Source organism: Mustela erminea, chromosome 2 (assembly GCF_009829155.1).
Source record: "Mustela erminea isolate mMusErm1 chromosome 2, mMusErm1.Pri, whole genome shotgun sequence".
Lineage (NCBI taxonomy): Eukaryota > Metazoa > Chordata > Mammalia > Carnivora > Mustelidae > Mustela > Mustela erminea.
In genome coordinates, this window is record NC_045615.1 from 133,186,161 (window position 1) to 133,209,804 (window position 23,644).

At 39.3% G+C, this 23,644-nt stretch overlaps 1 long non-coding RNA gene across 3 annotated transcripts in view; it reads left to right on the forward strand.

The window, feature by feature from the left end:
* LOC116585033 overlaps nucleotides 1–1,376 on the forward strand; it is a 155,588-nt gene extending 154,212 nt beyond the window's left edge. For all 3 annotated transcript variants that reach the window (XR_004283437.1, XR_004283436.1, XR_004283438.1), the window contains exon 7: nucleotides 1,169–1,376. This is a non-coding gene — a long non-coding RNA (uncharacterized LOC116585033). The remainder of the gene's footprint in view (nucleotides 1–1,168) is intronic.
* The last annotated feature ends 22,268 nt before the right edge of the window (nucleotides 1,377–23,644 follow it).

Genomic DNA, 23,644 nt, shown 5'->3' on the forward strand with positions numbered 1-23,644 from the left:
AAGTACTCAACAAAACATATTACTGCATGGACTGCACAACAGGGAAGAGGGAGAGGCAGGCTCGATCCCTTGATGCCTTTCCAGATGGAAACTTTAAAAATATATTTTGAAACTTTTATGTCGTGGAGGTGGTAAGATAAACGTTTTCTAGGAAGTTGTATGGACAGAGACATGTATTCATTCATTAATACCGACCAAAATATTTGTCACACTCTTTGCTATTTTATCTGCTTTTTAATCCTTTGATCTCTCTCATAATTTTCTAACTTACAGACATTATAGAAGTGTAGAGTTCAGGACAGTTTCTTAGAAGACGTCGTTCAGGTTTCCCATTTCATTAGCTAAATTATTCATTCCCCAGAAGCAGACCTATGTCTGACTTTATTTGGTTTTAGAAACTCGGCTCACTTTGCTGACATCAGACTTACTGAAATTATATAAGGGTAGGGATAAATTACTCAAAAGATAAAGTAATGTGGTAAAGGGTGTTTTTAGTTTTGACTTGATTCTCTCTACTTTAATGGGAGTGAGACCAATTACACTGTGTGAATTAATCCCAGTGATGCTCTAGAATCCATTAGAAATCAGCATCCCAGGCAACCTCCTGGATAGTCTGGCCATTAATTGGACTCAGATAAAAGTTACTTATTTTATTTCTTTCTTTTCTTGTCTAGATATCCTCTTCTCAATTATGTTTTGCTTGGTTCTTATTTTTCATCTCTGTTTACATTTTGCTGGTTTATTGCATGGGCTCTGCCGTAAGTCATATTAAATCTTTTGTGGAAAGTGATAAGGCTAAAGCAAGTAATACCCGCTGTTTCCATCGATCTTGTTTGTCTCCTTTGTTTTTATCTTTTCCATCTGCCTCACAGTTATCAGAATTCTGATGCTGTGGTGGCCTGCTGCCTCCCTGTTGCCCTAACATTCACTTTCAACTCTAATCCAACTGCTGGCCATTTTTTCATTGAGAAACAAGCGCTTGGACCAGAGGATGTGCATGAAATCCTCAGCCCTGACATGGGCTGGAAGTTTAGGATGCTTCTCAGTCTTTTCCTGGAAGTTGATCTGGGCTGAGAAGCTGAACTCTTCTTCCTGAAGAGAGATCGGGCCTCGAGATCTGTGCATTCCCAAGAAGAAAAGCCTTGCTGTCCTGTGCATGTCATTCCAGGTGGGTCTGCTGATTGTAAAGGCCTCAGAGGGGCACAGGGATCCTCCCTCTGCCTAAGAGAGCCCCAGTCCAGCTTCTGCCTGATGTTTGCAGAGGGGACTGAAGAGTTTCCATTTCTCACATCTCTGTGAACAGCAGTACTTCCTGCCTCTTGTGGTTTTCCATCACTCCCAGGTACCATAGTAGCTTGGTATATAAATAGACTAAAGTCTATTTATAGTCTTTGAGTTAAAACAAACCGGAGGAGGGAGAGAAGAAGTGAGAGGGGAGAGAGAATGGGGGGAAGAGAGAGGGAGAGAGTGGAGAGAGAGGAAGGAGAGAGAGACAGAGAGAGAGAGAGAGGAGAGGAAAAGAGAGGAAAGGGAAGGGAAGAGAAGGGAAAGGAAGGGAAAAAAAACTGAAGAGGAAGGGAGAGGGAAGAGAAAATTAAGGAGAGAGGAGAGGTAGAATAGGAAAGCTTCTAGCATGATGGTAGAACTGTTAGAGGAGACAGTTGGCTATAAGAATGACCACAACAAAATGCTTTCTAAAAGCATTCTACGATAGCTTTATAGAGACTTCCTGAAAGTTAAAAATCTGATAAATTTAAAATTTAGAAATGGAGTGGATGAATTAAGGAGAGATTAGTCACCGTGGAGATCAGCCTGGAGGGTCAAGTGGGAGACACATGCAAAACAGCGAAAACACATAGAGAATCAAATCATGAGGAGAGAGCTAAGAGATTTGGGGCACAGCATCAGGAATTGTAAAATGGGGAGAATATGGACCCTACAAAGAAGAGAAAGGAACCAGTAGAAGGAAACATAATAATTAAAATAACAATTGGGAAAAATCACACTGGCTGGGTAAAAAAAAAAAAAAAAAAAAAAAGACTTGTTTATTCAGATAGAAAGTGCCCAGGCAGGATTGATTTCTGTAGCTGAGGGCTGGAGGTGAGAGGAAGAGAGAAAAAACAGGCTGGTGGCACTGGCTTTTCATTGTGCTCCCTGTCACACCCCTTTGGGAAGTATGTAGTGCTCTTTTCGTGTCATGAAGGAAACGTGGTATTTCCCCATAACGCCATGATGGTCACTCCTTAAATTTCTCATGTGACATATAAGCCTTTGTTACATTGGCTTCCACGTCAACGATCATTACCTCATGGATGAAGAAGTTGTGGATAAGCGTGGTTGCCATATAAGAGAATGGGTCCTGGCATGTGAGTTATTTCAAGCTGCTTTGTAAGCTCCTTTGTACCTCTGCTTGGATATACAAAATCAGCTTGAAAACTGGGTTTGGTCTTGGGAAATGAAGAGAGTGGATTTCTCTACAATTAGGATGAACTTGGCAAATTAGAAATATTCTGGAAAGGAGTGAGATTGCATGTGCCTGGGATTTGGTGTAGTGTGAAGTATCCGATGAAAACTTCCACAAGGAAATGACCCAGAGATGATAATAAAGAGAGGCATCTAATGTCTAATGCTCTTGAAATTGTGTTTCTGAGTCATAAACTCTTCATGGCATAAACTCTTCCCTCATAGTCAGTTAAATCTACTATTAGGAGGAATACCACTCTATGCATTTGAAGCAGAAAGAGGTTTCCTACACAAATATAGGTGGTTAGATAATGATTATTGAGGTTAAAGGAAGAAATCTAGGTTGTGTTTCCAGAAATGTCTTTAGGAAGACTGGATCACTGTCCTACTAGGTGACCGTTGTCTCTAAAGCCTCCATTGTAGCCTTGCTGGAAGCAAGAAGCTTCCCTTCCCCTTAAACCCACCTCTCAACCCATGGAGCTGGACAGCGAACCCTGGAATGCTGATGTTGGAGGATCTTATATTTCTGTGGCATTTCTTGGCAGCAGCCACAACCAATAGTCACAGGAATATGGTGTTCACTGTATTCTGCCTTCAGAATTTTATGAAAAGGCATCTGTTTAGCAGAACCTAATTTACTAACTATAGTACCCAGAAGGCGTTTGGTGCAAAGGTTAAGAGAGACAATCCAGAAAATGAAGACAAAGCTGATTTCACAGGGTCAATGAAGTAGAGACAGAGAGATAATTGGTGTGTGCCTCTACACATTAGATGGCGTGGAGGCAGGGAGGTAATTCATAAACAGGAAATTGGGGTGGAGGGAAGCAGGATCTGGGGAATGGAATAATCATGTTGCCTTAATCTAGAGTACAGTTGTCTTTGGGTAATTTTGATTGTCTTAGGGTGCCTTGGGCTGAGTTAGGATCATGGAATGAGTATACCACCTCCTATAGCCCAACTCATGGCAAACATTAAGAAACCACAATGAGGGGCGCCTGGGTGGTGCTGTCGGTTAAGTGTCCGACTCTTGGTTTTGGCTAATGGTGGTGAGATCGAGCTCCGCTTTGGGCTCACCACTCAGTGCAGAGTCTGCTTGAGATTCCCTCTCCCTCTCCTTCTGCTCTTCCCACTCATGCTTTTTCTCTCTCTTTCAAATAAACAAATGAATCTAAAAAAAAGAAGAAGAAGAAGAATCTACAATGACCTGCTCTTCCATTGGCTTTAGAAACCAATTAAATTCTTTAGAAATTAAATTTAATGGAGTTGGCACTAAAAGAGAAATGAAACCCCTTTGAATACTTCTGAAACAAATTTAAATAATCTGATTTGCTGCAGTGTCACAGAGCTGTTATGTTTAAACTTGATGACCAAAGTCATGTGGACAGCACACAGAGCTATGGGCTATAAATATTCTTTCATATTTAGAGAATTTATTAGAAGGCAGGGACTATATATGGTTAGAGTTAGAAAACAACAAACAAACCAAAAAGGATGCTAAGAAGGGAGGCTGGGTGTACACTGCCTGTGTCTCAGAGAGGCTGGTGGTTGAGTCCATCAGGCAGAATGGTCTATAAGAATTAACAGAACTCTTAGCTCCACTGAAGTAACTTATCTTAGAACTTCTGCTTATTATATTGTTCCACATTGTTGATGGTCTTAAGAAACTCATCTTCGTCTTATGAAAAAAGGCATGGAGAAGGCCAATGTTAATATATCGATGATATGCTAAAAAGTTTCCTATGCAGCATATGTATGTTTATATGTATGCTCTGAGTTGAATAGTGTGTCCCTGAAAATCATATCTGCTATCCTCCAGTACCTGAGAACATGACCTGATTTGGAAATGGGGTCACTGCCAATGTATTAAGTCAAGATGAGGTCTTTAGGCTACGGCCTAACCTGGTATGACTGTTGTCCTTATAAAAAGGACGACTATGTACACAGATATACAGGGAGGACATCATACGACGATGAAGGCAGAATTTGGGATAATACTTACATAAGTTGTAAATGTCAAAGATTACTAGCAAGCCACCAGAAACTAGAGGGGAGGCATAGGAGAGATTTTTTTTTTTTTTCACAGCCCCCAGAAAGAAGCAATTCTGCTGACACCTTGATCTTGGAATTCCAGCCTCCAGAGCTGTGAGACAATAAATTTCTGTTGTTTATGCCACTCAATTTGTGATACTTCCTTATGGCAGTCTTAGCAAATGAACACAAAAGTCTAAAAATTCTAAAAAACATATAAAATAATTAATTCATAAAGTAAAAATTAAGAAAAGGGGACATAACGACATTATATATACTGTGCCTACACTTTGGGGCTAATTATGTATCAACTTTCCAAGATGGTGGGACATGGGCCACAAATTTCAATATGGCTGAACCAGCTGTAAGGAAGTTCTATACTGTTATAAATCAGTGAAGAATTTTAAAAAGATATCTAACCTCTTAGGAATGATACAAAAATTTCTGATTAGAAATGGAACATTTGAAGGCGATCTTTACTCAAAGAACATGAAAGCATTAAGGAAGATGAGTCAGAAGGAGAAGGTTAGTGTCATTTCAAAAACTTTATGTTGACATATTGCTTCATTTCTGACCTAAAATTTCCTTTGTGATTTCACAATAAAAAAGATAATCAACTTTAGAGGACTGTCTAGAATGAAAATTACCTGGACTCTGCTTTAATTATATATCAGGAATAGGCCGGTAACTAGAACTGGTGCATATAGCCCAGAGATGTCTGCCCCAAAGAAGATATAAAGAGGTCGTACCACTAATTCCTCCTCCAGGAGAAATCATGTTCAGTCATTTCTCCTTCCATTCTTTTTTCTTTTTTTAAAGATTTTTAATTTATTCTATTTAACAGAGATCACAGGCAAGCAGAGAAGCAGGCAGAGAGAGAAGGGGAAGCAGGCTCCCTGCTGAGCAGAGAGCCGGATGCGGGGCTTGATCCCAGGACCCTGGGATCATGACCTGAGTGGAAGGCAGAGGCTTTAACCTACTGAGCCACCCAGGCACCCGTCTTCTTCCATTCTTAATCAAATCTTATATACAATACTTATTGTATTTTGATACAAATCTAGGGTGTTTGATTCTCCATATAGGGGGAAGCACTTTTATTAATTATAAACCTCCAGCAGTTACACTGAAAGTTTTTTGTTTTTTTGTTTTTTTGTTTAATTTTTTTCTTCTTCTAGAGCCCCCACATTTCTGAATATTTTCTGAGAATGTTTTTTCCTACTAGAGTACATACTTTGTAAGAAACAGGAAATTTCAGAAACTGGAAAATATTTAACTTTCTATATCACATGGGAAAATGATGATTATATTTTCCCACTCTTGGGAGAGTTTACATCCTGTCAAAATTACCATCTTGATGCAGTCAGTAAAGATTTAAATCTAAATGGGAAATTCTATACTACAGGACAAGTGGGGATTATTTTGCTTTCAGTCCAAGACAGAAACCAAGAACTTCTTGGAATTAATTTGAACTAGGACTCAAAAAAATCTTCTGAAAGTTATTTAAGTATTTGTATGAAATTTGCTAGTAGTAGCTATCATTTGTGGAAAGTTTACCACGCACTAAGCACGGTATTTAGGCCTTATGCACTTACACATACAGGATATTTATGAGGACCAAAATCCTGTATGTACAAAACTAGGGAAACTTGAAAGTTGCTGAGTGGTTGGAGCTCAAACCTAGGACTAGAGTCCCCTGTCCACTAAAAAACAAAACATATGCTGTGTTCACAAATTTGAGTCTCCTAACTCAAAAATATTAAGAAGCCTCCAAAGGTTTTTGTCTATGAAGAATTAATTAATGGATGCCTGGGTGGCTCAGTGGGTTAAGCCTCTGCCTTCAGCTCAGGTCATGATCTCAGGGTCCTGGGATCGAGCCCCGCATTGGGCTCTCTGCTCAGAGGGAAGCCTGCTTCCCCCTCACTCTCTGCCTGCCTCTCTGCCTACATATGATCTCTGTCTAATAAAATCTTTTAAAAAATCATTTATATAAAAATAGAATTAATTAATGATGGCACACCATGAGAATTGGAATGTTCTACTTTGGAACGTAAAAGAGTTTAGTATAGTCATTATTGACATTGAGGGGAGTCGAGTCCTCAGTTCAATGATACCATAAGAGTTAATCACCCTGTAGGCATATTTATTTAGACATGTTGGTTCTACATCTTAGGAGTTCCCAGAGTGAAATCTGAAACTGATTCCTGTATGTGGAGGGCAACTAGAGACCGAAGAAAGAGGTCATTCTAGATTGGTATGTGGTGGGTTTGATAAGCAAGGGAACTTCCGTAGGAGGTTTGCTACAGGCAAAGACCAGTAGCTTTCTGCACCCACCTGCCAGAATCTTTAACACTTATATGGAGGCTTTCGCTGGGTTCAGTTACATATGCCATCCAGATGGTCTCAACAACACCTTACTCTCTCAAGCCCGAGTCCCTGAAACAGTTCCTACTGTGGGAATGGTAGGCGGAGCATTCCTTCCTAGCATGGGGGAAGGTATGAGGAGGCTCTGATGGCCTGGGTCCAGCTTGAGGGTCAGGTGGCAGTCCCTTCCTCTCAATGGCCATCTCGAATATACTGTGTAATGTGTGCAGATTATAATAATATTAAATACTTATTTATTCTGTTAAGTTTGCATATGTGTTTATTAAAAAAAATTGAGGTATTCAGCATAATTATTTTGAGATTCCTCTAAGTTATGGGTTGTATCAGTGGTTCATTCATTTCCTATTGCTAAATGGTATTCCTTAGAGTAGATGAACCAAAGTTTTTATATCCATGGACTTGGGGTGTTTCCAGTTTGTGGCTATTATAAACAAAGCTGCTGTAAACATGTATGTACAAGTATTTTTATATACATATGTTTTTATTTCTTCTAGGTAAGTATCTAGGACTGGAATTGCTGGGTTATATGGTAGCCGTATGTTTAACTTGAGAAACTTTCATACAGTTTTGTGAAGTAGTTGTACTAGTTTAGTTTACGTTCCCATCAGCAGTGGGAGAGTTCCAGCTTTCCCATATTGCCCAAATACTTGGTATAGACAGTCTCTTAAACTTTAGACATTGTAATAGATGTATAGTAGTATGAAATTATGTTTTTAATTTGCATTTCCCTAATAATAGATGATGTTGGATGCAGTTCATATACTTACCTGTCATCAGCAAATCTTCTTTGAAAAGTGTTCAAAGCATTTACCTTTTTCATTTTTTCCCTCTTGTGTTGATATTTATTTATATTTGAATAGAAGTCCTTTTTTAGATATAAGATTTTCAAATATTTTCTCTCAGCCTGTGACTGGGTCTTTTTTGTTCTTTTAACAGTGTCTTTTGAAAAGCAGAAGTTCTTTATTTTGATGAAGTCCAACTTACTATTTTTTATTTTGTGGATTGTGCTTTTGATACCCTATCTAAGAAATTTTGAACTAACACAAGGCACAGAGATTTCCTCATATGCTTTGTTTTAGAAATTTTATAGTGTAGATTTTATATGCTTATCTATGACCCATTTTTGAGTTAATATTTGTGTATGGTGTGATGTATGGATTGAAGTTTATTTTATATGTATATGAATTTTTATTTGTTGAAAGATTATTCGCTGAAATGCAGTTGAAACTTCATAGAAAGTCAATTGGTTATGTATGTATTGGTCTATTTCTGAACTCTGTTCTAGCCCGATAGCTCAATTTGCCTGTCTTAAAGATGATTGACTTGATTACTCTAGTTTTATGATAAATAGTAAAGTAAGGTGGAAGAACTCTGTTTTTTTTTTTTTTCCCCCAAGATTCTTTTGGCTATTCTAGTTCTTTTATATTTCTAAATAAATTTTGGAATTACTTATCAACGTCTGTAAAAAGCCTCCTGGGATTTTTACTGCCCTTTTGTTGAAGCTATACGTATATTCATTGTGGAAGAATGCCACCTTAAGTAAATTGAGGTTTCTGATCTACAGACATGAAATATTTCTCCAGTTAGTGAAATCTCCTTTATTTTCTCTTTTCAATATTTTATAGTTTTCCATGTTAGATCTTGCACATATTTTAACAGATTTTATTTTTATCTGCAGTCTTCAACATTTGCTAATATATGCAAATTATAGTTGATTTTTGGACATTGATCTTTTATCCTGAAACCTTGAAAACTGACTTATTAGTCTTAGTAGCTACATAGATTTTCTGCAAGGATAGATTAGCAGGCATCAACAAATAACTAGGTATGTGTGTGGGGGGTGGGATTATGAGGAAATTTAGGATGACCATCACATTCCTGACTTGATTTGCTGGGTTGATTTTGATATCATTAATAAGGATTAGAAATATAAAGTCAATATGTTTTACAGGAAAAAGTATGATTAAATTTCCTGCTGGATACACTTAATTTTAGGTTCCCCTGGGAGTTCAGTTGGAAATGTTTAGTAAGCAATCGTATCCATGCTTAGGGGAATAATCAGGAATGAAACTATACATTTGGGAGTCATCACAGTAGATGATGGTCTGCTTTGTATGAATATATAATATTAAAAAAAAAAGAAGAATGTCAAGGAAAGAACTATGGGGAGCATGAACTTTAATTTAGGATGAAGAGACTTAGATATGTTCATGGGCTGAGACAAGAGAGAGGAAATTAGTTTACAGGAAGACTTTTCAATTTCCTTTTCTTTAGCACTTTGTTTTGAGTCACTCATATAGCTTTGATTCCAAAAAAAAGTATGTTGATTCCCACACGGAGTTATATCTCTGTCTCTGGCTTCTGTCTGAAATCAGAGTTCATGAACATAAATTTGTTTCTCAGCCTGACATTGCATTTCTGAAATTGCAAATCTGAAACAGGTTCTATATGACAGTGAGTTTGTCTATATGTCATAATTATTTTTAAAACACTCTTACTAAAATAACCTTTTTTATAGTTACAGAAATAATGCACATGCATGTAGTAAATTAAAAACAAAACAAACTAAATTAAAAGGAAGACAAACATCACATTCCCACTCCTTCAGGGATCACCACAGTTAATACCTTAGTATGTATTTGTATTGTATACTCCATTTTGTAAGCTTCTTTTCTTAGTCAGTGATCTTCATCTTTCCTGTTCAGCAAACTTCTGTCTCACCTAAAACCCAGCTTATATTCAAATTTCTACAGTTGGCCGAAATGTCCTTTACAACTGATTTGTCTGAGTCAAGACCACACATTGCATTTGTTATTATGCCTCTTGGTTTTTTTTTAAATTTAGTACCATTGTCTTTTCTTGTGATCCTGACTTTTGTATTCCAAAATATAAGACTTAGTTTTTAGAAAGCAGCCTGCTTACTTCGATAGAGTTGTTCACTGGAACATATTGTCATAACAAAAAATCAGTAATTATGCTAGTAATTAATTACTAGTATACCAGTCAGTACTTTGTCAAGTCAGGCTTATTTATGGAAGATACAGACAACAAGAACAATGTGTATGATGTATTAATTAGTATTGCTTTTGTGGGCTTGGGGTAGCACGACCTGGTTTCCCTTCTGTTTCTTAGCAATTCCTACGGCTCCAATTCCACAATCCTTGTTTCTTTCAACATTGACTCTTTCTGTTGTCCCACACATAGGACTGGTAGCTGCTTTCTCTGTCTCGTGGTTTTAAATATGTCCACAAATTCTCTGACATTAGCACTAGGAGATGGGGCCGGTGTCCCCTCCCCTTGTATCTAGACCAAACATATTCACTAATCAACCCACAGAGTAGAGCAGAAGGGACAGTGATGTTTGAAGGGGTTACCTCTTCTTCTTGGATTACTTCCTTTGAAGCAGGAGTCGTCAAGTAAGAAGACTGGCACAGTCATGTCGTAAGGAAGGGCAGACTACATGGAGAAACTCTGTGTGAGTGTTCTGGCCCACAGCTCCTGCTGAGGTCCTAGCCAACAGCCAGCATTGATCATCACACACACGAAAGCAAGTAAGCTTTCAAGATGACTACACCCTCCGCTGCATCTGACCTAAATGCATGAGGGAACCCAAAGGAGGGCCATCACTGTGCCCACTCAAATCCCAGACTTGTGAAAGATAATGATTTAAAAAAAAAAAAGATTGTTGTGTTGAGCCCCTGAAGTTTGAAGTACTTTGTCATGCAAAACTAGAGAAATGAACCGATCAGTGTCTCCTTTCGGAGTCACCTCATCATCCCTTATCTCTCTTATCTAACACCTGTTTAACAATTCTAGCAAATAGTCTCTCTGTGAAGTACCTAGGGTCAATGCTGTTTTCCCAACTAGAGCCTTACTGATACCCCTCCCAGGCAGGGCCTACCCAAAACAGCCAGGAAAGACTGAAAAGAAAAAAAAAATTAGATCACATGATGGTCTTTTTTAGTTATATGTCTTTTGATATTTATTATCCACTGGTTTTCTAAGGCCAACATGGTAAATGTTTCTGTTCTGTCAGAAACCATAAATGTGACCTTTTCATGAAGTACAGAAAGCCACTACCTTTGAATAAGTACAGGTCATAAGAATTTCAGCATTTTTTTTTTAAAGTTCTTCTAAAATAAATGTCATTCCTTGGTGATATCCTTTGTTCTTTACCACAGTGAATGAACTGTCTTTTTCTTCTGTGCCTACTGCCTTAAAGGTGGGAAGGTTTAAAAACACACTTTTAACTTTATGTTTACTTTAATGTGCTTTCCTTAGAAAAGCTACAGTCTGTTTGTATAAGATAAGAAAACGTAGTGGAGATGATTCTGGAACACAGTCGTTCTCACTACTTAAAAGTTGGCTTTGCTTGTGATCTGCAGCATATGTGGTAAGATGCCTCCTGCTCTCAGAAGCAGTCGTGCACTGTGGGGGACTTAAGACTTGGGGCTTGGATGTGTGTAGATGGGGGCAGGATTCCGAAGTGGACTGCATGGGAACATTCCTCTCAGGCTGTTGGGTTCTTCCAGGTACTATGTGGACTTACATTTCATCGCCATGCAGTGCCTGGGTCCTGAGCTGCTCCGATTCCAGGAAGCTAGATTTTGGTGCTGGTTCCATGGAGAAGACAAACTTTCCAGAACAGACACTGCCTCACTTTCAAAGCCCCATTTTGCATGGGTAGCACGTCTGCTAACATGGTTAGTGCCACGATATGAATTCAGCTCCTGTGTCACCCTTACCACCAACTCCCTTGTCTCTGGTTTTGTTCTGCATGCTACCCGTGACATGGGGAAGCCTCAGCTTTCTCTAGTTCAGCGTTGGGCACTGGGGTCCCATTCGTTTTCTGACACAAGAGAGACTAATGTAGAAGACTAGTTGGCAGATAGTGGGAGACCAGGCTTGCTGCCCGAACCCACAGACCCAGGGCAAGCCCCCTCAAAGCACTGACCTGCAGCCTTACCTTAATTTCTTCTTTGTTGACCTCCTCCATTCAGTTCGGTTTCTATCTGTCACAAGTATCATTGCATCAGGTCCTTCTGGTCCTAGAGCTTTGTCCCGAACCCTTATACACTCTCCCGGGTCTCTGACAACCTGACCAGTTCTGGCCTAGCTCTTTTGCTAGCTCCCTTTTTACTATCGATTTCTGTAAGCTGTCTCCCATTTATTTGGGCACATGATGGAGTCTGTTCCCAGAGAAGGAGTCAGAACCCTGACCCTGTCCCCTCCCCCACCTCACATTAGTCCTGCATTGATCACCCTACCCAGATCACCCTACCTATCCTCTGCTGCCATGCCTCCCCCCCCCGCCACCTCATTGAACACAGGTGCTTTTCTGAGTGGGAGATGAATTTTTCACACTCTTCTGGATAAACCTCTTTGTTTTCTCTAATTCGAGGGCTGTCCATGCCTGGCTTCTTCTCTTTTTCCTTCCTCTTTCTCCTCTTTTCAGTAGGTCCTTTGAGTTTGCCTGAATAATGACACTCTCCTTTGGTCTTAATGTTTTTCTTGGTCTCTATCAAGCTTCACTTTCCTGCTTGTTGTTCCAAATAAAATAATATATAAGCTTTGCACTGAAATTTGAGATGGAAGGAAGATAAAGGCTAAGGTAAAGTTGTAAAGCCAAAGGCTGCAGAGCCCAACAGGTGTGGAGTAGAAGGGAAAATAATGGAGAAACAGGTGACCAGCATCTATCAGGGGAACTAAGAGGAAAGAGGATCCGTAACAATACTCATCGGCTCAGGGGGCTATATATTCAATGTACATAGCATAGCAATAAGCAAAGTGAACTTAAAACTTAACCCAAGAGTGTAGATATGATCTCTTAGGCATTATTCAGACTTGGTAGCACGGAACAGTGGTAATGAAACAATATCTCCATTGGAAACCAGTCTTAGTTTGGATAATGTTCCTAACCACTCATGAGACCACCCTGGTTCTCTTCTTTGGAAACTGATCAAATGTATTTTGATATCTAAGTTTCTTTCTAGTTCTGACTTTCTGTAAGCATTGTCCATCGTTTCCCTTCTCACGATTGGGCTGGTACATTATGGATTTAGCCAACTGCTGTTTTCAGGTTCTTTCAAGAGATACATATATCCTAGAAATGGGAGAAAAAGTGTAGGTATTGGAAGGTGATGATAAATGAAACCAACCAGAGCAGTTATAAAACATTACTTTGGTGCAGTATTTGGCTTCTGGTTTCCTAACATTTATGACATTTGGCATCAGACTCATGAAGGGTCTCACCATCGAGTGAGTTTGTACTACCATCTCTCAGAGACTTTTAATTTTTTTTTTTCCCCCTACGTGTTGCTCCCAAAAGGGGTATTTGAGTGAAATCTACTGCATGAAAGCTGTGGGGAGCACAGGTCATAGAATAAGGATGTATCGAGGATAAGAATCCAGTTGCATTTTCTGAGCATGAAAGCAGGAACCCAGAAGTGGGAGAATAGAAACATCAAAGAGTTGGTCTTTTCGTTCCGATATCATGATGTCTATAATCTGGAAAGCAAAATCAGCCAGTTTTGTGCTTGAATCTCAGTTCTGCCTTCATGATTTTGAGTAAAGTATTTAGTGTCTCATTTTTTCCATCTGTAAAGTTGGGACATTATTACGTATTTCACAGGTTTACTTTAAGAACTAAAAGAAGTAACATATGGAGCATTTTTGGCACCTAGAAAATCCTTAATAAATGTGATTTCTCTCATTATTATTTATTATTTATGAAGCATCTGAAATGGAGATTATCCAAAAGGAAAAGCATTAGTATAAGCTAAAGTGAGTTTCTCACTTCAACTTATACTTTTTAAGGATCCAGCTTCTTATCTCCAATTAGACTTCACAATTTTAAATTGCGCAATTTAATTGCTGAGAAATTAAGAAAGATGTAGTTCACAAATGAAAAACCAAGAATATTTTGGCATTCAAAGCAGCAACCAGTCTAAACTTATCTAAATAGGCCATGAAAATGGAAAATGTTTTTATATCTTCCACGTTTGAGAAGCAACTTCTCAGTTCCATGTTCCAGCTATGATATTACTTCCAAAATAGCAAAAACAGTTTTCTCAGGAACATTTCTATTCTAAGAGCTAATCTTACTTATTGAATGGTAAGTTACCGCCACCAAGCTTTTTATTTATCCTCTCACTTTATTTGTAAACTAATAGACAGTCACTAAAAGTGGTAAAAACATGTCTTTGGACACATAGTGCTTTTGGGTATTTGTGCCCTCAACTGTGGTGATAAAAATATATATCCTTTTTATAGAGAAAGTGAGGCAAAACCAGATAGCAACTGTGGAATATTAAGAACTCTTGAGAAGGAAATATTTGGGTAGATTTTCTTAATCTAAAGCATAGCTTGGGAAAAAATAACAAAGATAAGGACTTAGGGTTATATGATATTTTATAGGTATTCAGTAAACCTGTATTTATAGGTGTTCTAAAAACCATGCTTTTGAACAAATGGACTACCATCCGGTTTTCTTTCCATTGAGTATGAAACTCAGAAAAGGGGTAAATTTTTATCTTTGATGATGCAAGCAATATTTCTCTTTCCATTTGCCTTTATTGCAAAAGGATTTTCTTTAGCGCTCTTGGGAATCCTATCAGCAGTAACTATTAATTTTTTCTCAGAAGCTGTCTATGACCTTCTGTGTCTTAGCCTAAGTATCCCTCCTACCTACTTGCATAGTCTATGGCACTTCATCTCTACCATACTGCCTCTTAGACCATACCTGAAGTTCTTGGAGGGCAGGAATTTAACAAGGTTTTGAATCCCTGCTGTTTAACTGTTTAACATATGTGCTCAATCAAATGGGTGGAATGGACGGCAGAAGAATGAATGGAACAAGGGTCTTGGGGAAGAAGCAGGGGCGATATGCATGCCCGCAGACGGAATGCTGCTAACAATCATGATATCAGGGTTCCTATATGGCTGGGATGTACTGGGGAGGGAGGTAGCTGAGATTCCAGAGCATCTTCAAGGACTGGGTTAAGATTCTCTCCCAATTTAATCTGTTTTCCAAATCCTCCTAAGGCTACTGTGGTCTTAGAGAAACTGAAGATATATCAGTCCAGTGCTTTTTAAGGAAAAACATTCCTTTCACTTTACTTGTGGGTTTTAATAAATAATCAAAGGAAGCATTGTATGTAACTCTTTAGATTATAATTTATTTGTATTCCTTATTTGTGCCCCTTTTCCTGCATCATCAAATGTTTTGGTACTTGTAGATGTTTATATACTTTTTGTATCCTAACTTTACTGTTACATAAAATCAAAGGTAATGTATTTTGGCAACTCATTTAGGTGAAAATCATAATGATCAGACAGGAAATAAATCTGGATAAAGCAAGCGCTGGCTAAAATAATGCTAATACAAATTTGAATTACTCCCCTCTGAGGGATGGGGGGTGGCCTTCTGGAAATGAGGGGAGAGTGTTTTTCTGTTGTTTAAAATTTAAGGAGGGGCTTCCTCTGTCATTTAGTAAAGTTGGATCCAGGGATTCTAGATGTCTTGCCATGCGTGGGAGAGACCGGCCCCACAAATGTGTATCTATCCTGTACAAATTCAAATACAAATATTAGCTTTGAAATGAATTCTGTCTGATGTGTGAACACAAGTTGCTTTTTAATAAAGTTCTTTTTAAATATTTTATTTATATGACAGAGAGAGAGAGAGGAGAGAGCACAAACAGGGGAAGCGGGAGAGGGAGAAGCAGACTCCCCATTGAGCAAGGACCCTGCACAGGGCTCAGTCCCAGGATCCTGAGATCATGACCTGAGCTGAAGGTAGATGCTTAATTGACTGAACCACCCAGATGCCCCAATAAAATTTTAATACACAGTTCATTTTCCAGGAAATGCAACTGATGTGTAAATTGAAGGGAGTATAGTATTTTTGCTTTGTTGGACATTTTATCAAAAGTTATTCTTCATTTCAGAAAATTATGTCATTGTGTTGGTCATGCAGTTGTGGACTTGACATGACCCACTCTTGCCAGTTTGCATATGTGCCTATGATACCCAGTGATGGGTTGCTTCTAGGACTTGGCACAGGCATCAGTCCACTTCAATATATCTGCTACTATGTCATGTCCAAGGGCTTACATAATGATGTGGGTATGGGTTTTTATAGATTAGTATCCTTTATTTCTTCTTTATGCTAGAGTTAGAGTATATACTGAGTTTTTGTGTGCAGGTAAGTTACATGGTTACAAAAACCATTTTCTGAATATTTTAGCCAGAATTATTTTCAGTCGTTTTCACATTTTAGAAAACCAGTGAAGTACATACAGCTAATAGAATGTAGTACTCTGTGGAATATGGGATCTGCTACCAAATGCACTGATTTTGTTGTAGCAACTATTCATAGCAGATGGGAAAAATAAAATACATAATTCTCATCAATTCAGGTTGGGGGATGCAGCCAGGTAAATTTAACAGCCAAACTTGGATAAAAGTTTTCAGATTTCAAAGCCTGGTTTGCTTTAGAATTGTAAAGAAGAAACAGTGGTGGGAATGTGTTATTTCTGTGTAGATGGATTATAGAGTCCATGCTTTTCATTTCAGAATAGTAAAGGGGATATTGAAGTATTTGGTACAAAAGGAGATTTTAAGAATGATACAGTTATGGACCATTGATACAGTCGGAGAGACTCAGACTTTTAACTAACCATATGCAGTGAATCATTGACTGAGTTATGACTTAGAGTCTGAGATAGTTCCCTGAGGCTAGAGTCCATTCATAAAATATTGAAATGTACAAGCCAGGTTATTTATCTCTGTCTGTTTTTACAACAAGGGATTGCAGTCAGGGCCACTGGTGCTTTGTTGACAAGAGAATGTTACTTAGTCCTCTGAAACATGAAGCATAAAGCAACAGTTAGAAAAGCCAGATGAGCTGGCCAGGTTGTTAAAAAGGGGTTTTGTCCTTTTCCACTTCCCATAAAAGCCCAGCTGTACCATCTAAAATTGGAACTTATTCGTGTGTTCTCCAGGTGCCAGGGCATAAAAATCAAATGTGGAGAAAGCTGAAACAAGATATTTCAAAAATAGAAACAGTGTATGGGCATAGGGAAAGAAGTAAATGAAAAGTAAGTAAATGGAAAGGTAGAAAGGAAAGAGAAAAAAATCACCGCATGGAAACACTTTGATGGTGTAAAGTGCGCATAGGATTTATTGAACAGTGAATTTATTGGATAAGAAATGATAGTTAATCTTAATTGTTTCAGACAGGTGGGTGCTCAGCTTCCTCCATTCAAATGATCTGGCCTATATCTTTACATTTAGAAACTCAGAATGTGTGAGTTTTTTTTTTTTTTTAAAGATTTTATTTATTTTACAGAGATCACAAGTAGATGGAGAGGCAGGCAGAGAGAGAGGTGGGGGGAAGCAGGCTCCCTGCTGAGCAGAGAGCCCAATGCGGGACTCGATCCCAGGACCCTGAGATCACGACTCACTGCCAAAGGCAGCGGCCCAACCCACTGAGCCCCCAGGTGCCCAGAATGTGTGAGTTTTTATGTGGCTGGACTTGAAGCTAGGTAGCAGGGCAGTTTGGAATAAACCTAGATCTACCAGTTCTGAGTACAGTTTTCTTTTCACACTGAGGACTTAGGCATATGCAAAGGGATGCACTGAGATCCATTTAGGAGGGAGCACAGTAATTCTTACAGGTTTGGTAACCACGTGGAGAGAGACAAAGGAAGCGGATGGGATTGTAGGGCAGAAATTCTAAATCTCCTTAAAAAGGAGTGCTATTGGCAGAAGCGGAGCTGATTAGAAAGAAGAGAAGAAGGAATAATGATGTTCTATTTTAGATATTTTATGCTTAGGTAACAGAAACACACATGTCGGTAATGTCTGGTGAGCATGGGGACGTCAAGGAAATTCATGAAATAGCTTTGAACCATTAATATGTTTTCATTCTGATGTTCCATTTCCCTAAAGCCAGTCTATGTCTAATCAGGTCCAGAGAGTGAAAGCTTTTCCTGTTTGGAGTTTTGGGTCCCAGAGAAGTGATCACCAGGGAGTTTATGCCTGGATGATGCTTTACAGAAATAAGAAGGAACAGTTCTTTTGGTGAATTTTCCCCAGCGACTCAGTTATTGGCTGTAAGCCACATAAATCTATTCAAAGTAGGTTCAGTAAACAGGTGGAGTAACTAGAGGTATACATGGCAAGACATTAGCCCAGGCCTCATGAAGAGCCAAGAGCTGCAAATCCCTTGGAGTGAAGGCAGCGATTTTCTTTATCTTGCTCGCTGTTGGAAACTCTCAGAACTGCTGTGCTCTAATTCCAAGTAATCTTGCTGGGCCAGCCAAAGGGTAGGGTTATATGACCCATGGCCAACTTAGTAGAGCTGAGGGAACAGACACTCTGGAGAGGCTCACCCAAAGCAAGCCATTTGAAAATACACCTAAGGGCCATGGGCAAAATCCTCTACTGGGAATGTGGAGGGCAGTGGGTCCTGAGTAGGTTGGAGGAAATATTGCAAGGCAACACAGTTGTAAAAAGAATACTGCTGTATAAGAATGTTGAAGCATTTTAAGAAAAGATTGGGTATGGGTTTAGTTGATTATTATTTTACCAGCTAATTAAAATAAATATTACTATTTAGAAAGGAAACTTGTCTCAATCCTTAATTTTTAAATTCATTCAACAAGGATCTTTGGAATACCTCCCAAGTGTCTTCTAGGGATTGTTCTAAATGCTGGAATATAGCATTTATCACAATTTTTTAAGTCTTTGCTCTAGAGCAGTTTACAATGGGAAGACAGACTGTAAGAGACAAATCATTATGATGTGAAGAATAATAAGGCAGGTTAAGAGAAGTAGTGGCAGATTTTATCTAAGTTGTCAGGGAAGGCAGAATGATTATATCACTTCTTTCATTCTTTTTTTTTTTTTTTAAACATTTATTTATTTGAGAGAAAGAGGGTGTGCAGGCAGGGGGCGGGACTGAGGAAGAAGGAGAACCTCAAGCAGAATCTCAAGCAGACTTCCCACTGAGCATGGAGTCCAAGGCCTGAGATCCTGACCCTGAGATTCCCATGACCCTGAGATCATGATCTCAGCTGAAATAGTCAGATGCTTAAGCTACTGAACCACCCAGGCTCCCCTCATTCTATTTATTCATTTATTTATTTATTTATTTTTACAATTTTACTTATTTATTTAACAGAGAGGGAAATCACAAGTAGGCAGAGAGAGAGAGAGGGGAAAGAAGGCTCCCCGCTGAGCAGAGAGCCCGATGCAGGGCTGGATCCCAGGACCCTGAGATCATGACCTGAGCTGAAGGCAGAGGCTTTAACCCACTGAGCCACCCAGGTGCCCCCCTCATTTATTTTCTAATGCAGATATTTTGAGTATTCAAATAAGTATGCACTATTTCAAACTTATATTGAGTATGCACTATTTAGTAATTCTGGAATAACGGACGTCTACTGGCCCAGTCCCAGGCACCGTTGACAGCAATCTGGTCACCCCACTGACAGTGTAACACTAAGTACAGAGATTGGGAGAAACTGGGGAACAAGTTATGTGTTTATTTAAGGGTAAGTGGTCCAGGAAGAGGGATTGCTTGAATCATTCAGCACAGACTTTGGCCATTGCAAATTTATAATTTTAGAATTTCTAGAACAAGAAGAGGACTCCACCATGGCATTGCCTCTCTTAGGATTGACACCTAAGGACTAGCCACGTGGGGACTGGCTAACCTGCCCTGGCAGAGCCTGACTACTGAGATAGCTGATTGTCACTGTAGGAAGGACATCACCAGCCAAAAGACCTGTTCCACACCGTGGTTGCAGAAAGATGGTATTCATGTGAGGTTGCTTTATGGGGTGCCAGGGTGGCTCAGTGGGTTAAGTGTCTGCCTCCAGCTCAGGTCGTGATCTGATCTCAGGGTCCTGGGAAAGAGCCCAACATTGGGATTCCTTGCTCAGTGGGGAGGCTGCTCGTCCCTCTCTCTCAGCCCCTCCCCACCACTTGTGCTCTCTCTCTCTCTGTCTCAAATAAATAAATAAAATCTTAATTTTTTTTTTTTAATGTGAGGTTGTTTGGCAAAAGGCTGAGCTCATTTTGTGGCTCTATTATATCTTAATTCTATTATATATCTTAAATCATGAGGCATTCAAAACTCAAATTCTCATTCACCTGTGAGACACGTATGATGCTGTTAGATTTATCCCTGTGAAGTTACTTATCCTTTATCATTTTTGACCTGCAGAAATGACATTTTCATGTGGTGAGACCTAATATTTTACAGGCAAAGAGAGGAAAGTTCAGTGATGTTAAGAAAAATGAACTTACCAGTCTCACAACTTGACTCCTAACTAGTATTTTAATTCCAGTCGGTTGGCTTCTTGGTCCTTGCACTTGGCCTCACTGACAGCTCTATCTTCTGTAAAATAGATTAATTGCTTCTTTATTTGGAGAGCTTCAGGATAGAACACAGTGATCCAGAGCGATCTGTAAAGCCCATGAATTCCCCTAATCCTGCAGAGAGCTGACCCACTGCTGGAACATTGAGAACTGAGGGAAAGACCCTAATACGCAAACTCATGAACACTAAGAGGGCGCTGTGAAGTCAGAAGCAAAGGACTCTTTTAAGAGGACAGGCAAGGACATCGCTGTGATCTGAATGTCAAACAGGGAGGCTGACAGAACTGGCAACATTTCCCAGTGGGGGTTCCTCAAATCCCACGTTCCTCAGAGGTGTCTGAACCAAACAGGCTAGAAAACTAACTGTATTCTCCTGCAATCAGACCAGAGCCAGTAATGGGAATGAGACTGGGAGCTAAGGGACATTTCTCTGTTTCTCTGTCCTGCTAGCACTCCCCACTCCAAACTCTGTTTCAGTTTTCCTCTGTTTATCTGCATTTCCTCTTTCCCTGTCTTTACAAATGGCTTTCTTGGCCTCTTCATGTATATGGTGAAAAATTATCCAAGAATGACCCTGAATTTTAGTGCCTACAACCATGGATGAGAATCACTGCAAAAAGTTAGAAGTTCTCCAGAGACAAAGCCAAATGATTAGTTAGGTCTAAGGTCTCCTGAGGCCAGGGATAGGTTTCATGCACAGTCTCTAAGAAGAAAACGTTGTACAGTAGGCAAATTGATGTGTTTCTTATAATTGGTGTCAAGCCACACTGAAAAGTTAGAGAAGTCTCTCTTCGTGCACTGCCACCACCCCACCCCCGCCGCCGCCCCTTTCTGGTGTGTCTGTGCTCAATCAAGAGCCTTCACAGCCTGTCCCAACACTGGGCTCTGTCTTCCCTCTTCCCAGGCTGTCCCAGGCCACAGAAGGCTGTAGTCCTGGCTGTGCTTCAAGTAATATATGTCTGAGTTTGCAAATAATTACATATTTGCTTGCCAACATCATCATCTGATTGAAAATTAAAATTTTCTCTCACTAAGCAGCTATTTGGGTGATTATTTTGCAAAATCAATTTCTTCAGATCCCTTTTCATTGACCTGATGTGTGAGGCACGTGAGAGCCATTGGAAGCTAAATAAAGCACTAAATGAAGGCAGAGTGTTATCATCATCATCATCAATGCAACGTTACGACGCATGAGGGCCATCTGGAAAGTTGGCAGGGAACGCTTCTCAAGATTTTAGTCTCAACTGTCCTTGGTCATCTTTTAGATTATAGAAGAGTATTGGCTGATCATTGGATATTCCTAAAAAGAATAAGAAACCTGACAAAAGAATAAAGTCAAAGAGGCTAGTCCATTTTCTGTCGCCCCCCCCCCCAACTGATGCTTCTTCAGAGTGTGTGTGTCCTGTGCTCCCTGAGCCTGGGCAGATGTCAATCTTTTGAACAGGTGCCTGTAACAAAAAGTTAGCTGGGCTTTAGGGATGGCTCATGTCTCCCTGGGCTGCAGAATGTTATTAAGGCTTGATGGCAATCTTCTAACATGATAAAAGCGAATTAAAGAACAGGAACTGTCTGCTTGGCAGCGCTGAGGGCAGTTAGAAAGCTCAGTGAAGGAGCAGGCATTAAGGAAGAAAGAATGCTGACAGAAGCTGGGCAGGCAGACAGGGCTATTTAACTCAGAGGGGTGGGTGTTAATTAATTTATTTTGGGTGAGGGAGATCTGATTTCTGAGCTAGACTACAAGCTGTTGCCAGTCTAGTTGGGAACAATGTCCTAACAGCTGTAGGAATATCATCCCATCGTCTGGGTGGCTGACCTCATATCGTATCCATCTCCTTGTGTCCAGACTCACTGTGCTGTGTCGATTGGAGCCAGCGGCTCATTTTTCTTCCCTTCAACATTACTCTTGTCTCTGTTTCTAATATCTCCAAAAACTCCCCTGGATCTCCCAAATGATCCATGGCAGGTAGAAAGAAGGACACCAGGAGTGAGTTGGAAGTTATCACTCCTTCTAGAATGGCTTACTTTTAAAGGTATGGAATCTTGGCTTCCTTATCTTTTTAAGATGGGCCAACTGCTATTCGGCAAAAAGGTTAGTCATTAAAATTCACCAAAGCAAATGTCAGGCCCACGATGTCCTGATTTCCTATCTGGTCTCTGCTTTCTCACTGTGAAAAATTACTTTCTCTCAATTCCATTGTTTCACCTAACAAAGGGCACATCTAATGATGTCCTCCCACATGCACTTGTGTGGAGGCGTTTATTATAGTAATTAATTTTTTAAGGTTATAAAATGGTATGATGTATTATTATGGAATACAAACAGAAATGAAGGGAAGTTCGGGGGTAACTTTGTGAAAGTTATTTTGAGGTAGTGGGAAAAACACTGGATTTGGGTACAGAAGCTCTGGTTTAAGCAAGTCACTTAAAAATCTAAGGAGTCCTGTCTGTATGTGTTAAAAGTCACCAATCTGTACTAAATAGGTACATTTTATTTTGTATAAATGAACTTGTATAAATATAACTCAAAAATCTGTGGAATAACTGTAGCGAGTAAGTATGAAGGTAAAATAGGCTCATCTGAAAATACAGAAAAGCACAAAAATAAAAAATAAAAACTAACCATCACATCCCAACCATGAGACAATCACATATCTATTTTTGGTTACAGTGAGGTGAATGAATTACAACCTACTATTCAGGGTGCTGTGTCATCACTGGCCCATGCGAAGCCCCAGATTTCCCCTTCATCTATTCCCAGTTCTGTTTCTCTCTTCTCTCTTATGTACCTTTATCAAATATACATTATAGAACTGTGAGTGGCTTTTCTGGTCATGGGATCCAGAATGTATACACCCATTGGTAACTGTAGGAAGCTTTCAACTTTCCATGTCCTCCAACATTTATGTATTTAGTTTTCTGTCTCTGTTTTTTAATAGAAATTTTCTTGTTATATAATTTACTTTTAAAACTGTTTTACCATGCCTTTTTTATGTTCTAAAATAATATTCTAGTGTTATAATCAAGGCCAGGCCTTAAATTATTGGACTATCATCCTTTGTTTAGCTGAGAGCCCATTTTGTGATATTCAGGTAAAATATGCTTCTAAGGAATAAGTCGATAGTAAAGGGAACATAATTATCAAATTGTTAAGTTGAATTACTCAGACATGAGTAGGGATCAACTTCTTACCAGTCATGGAGTATTCCTAAGTATAACTCTATGTTTAGAAGAAACGAATGAAACTTGGCATGTATTAAGAGGAATAATTCAGTAGGTAAAACAATAAACTGAAAAGAAAAGGAGACCTAACTTCTGGAGCAATTTTATACATGGTATGTCCTGACAATCATATTGCTGGGCATGTGCTTAGTCAATGAAGTAA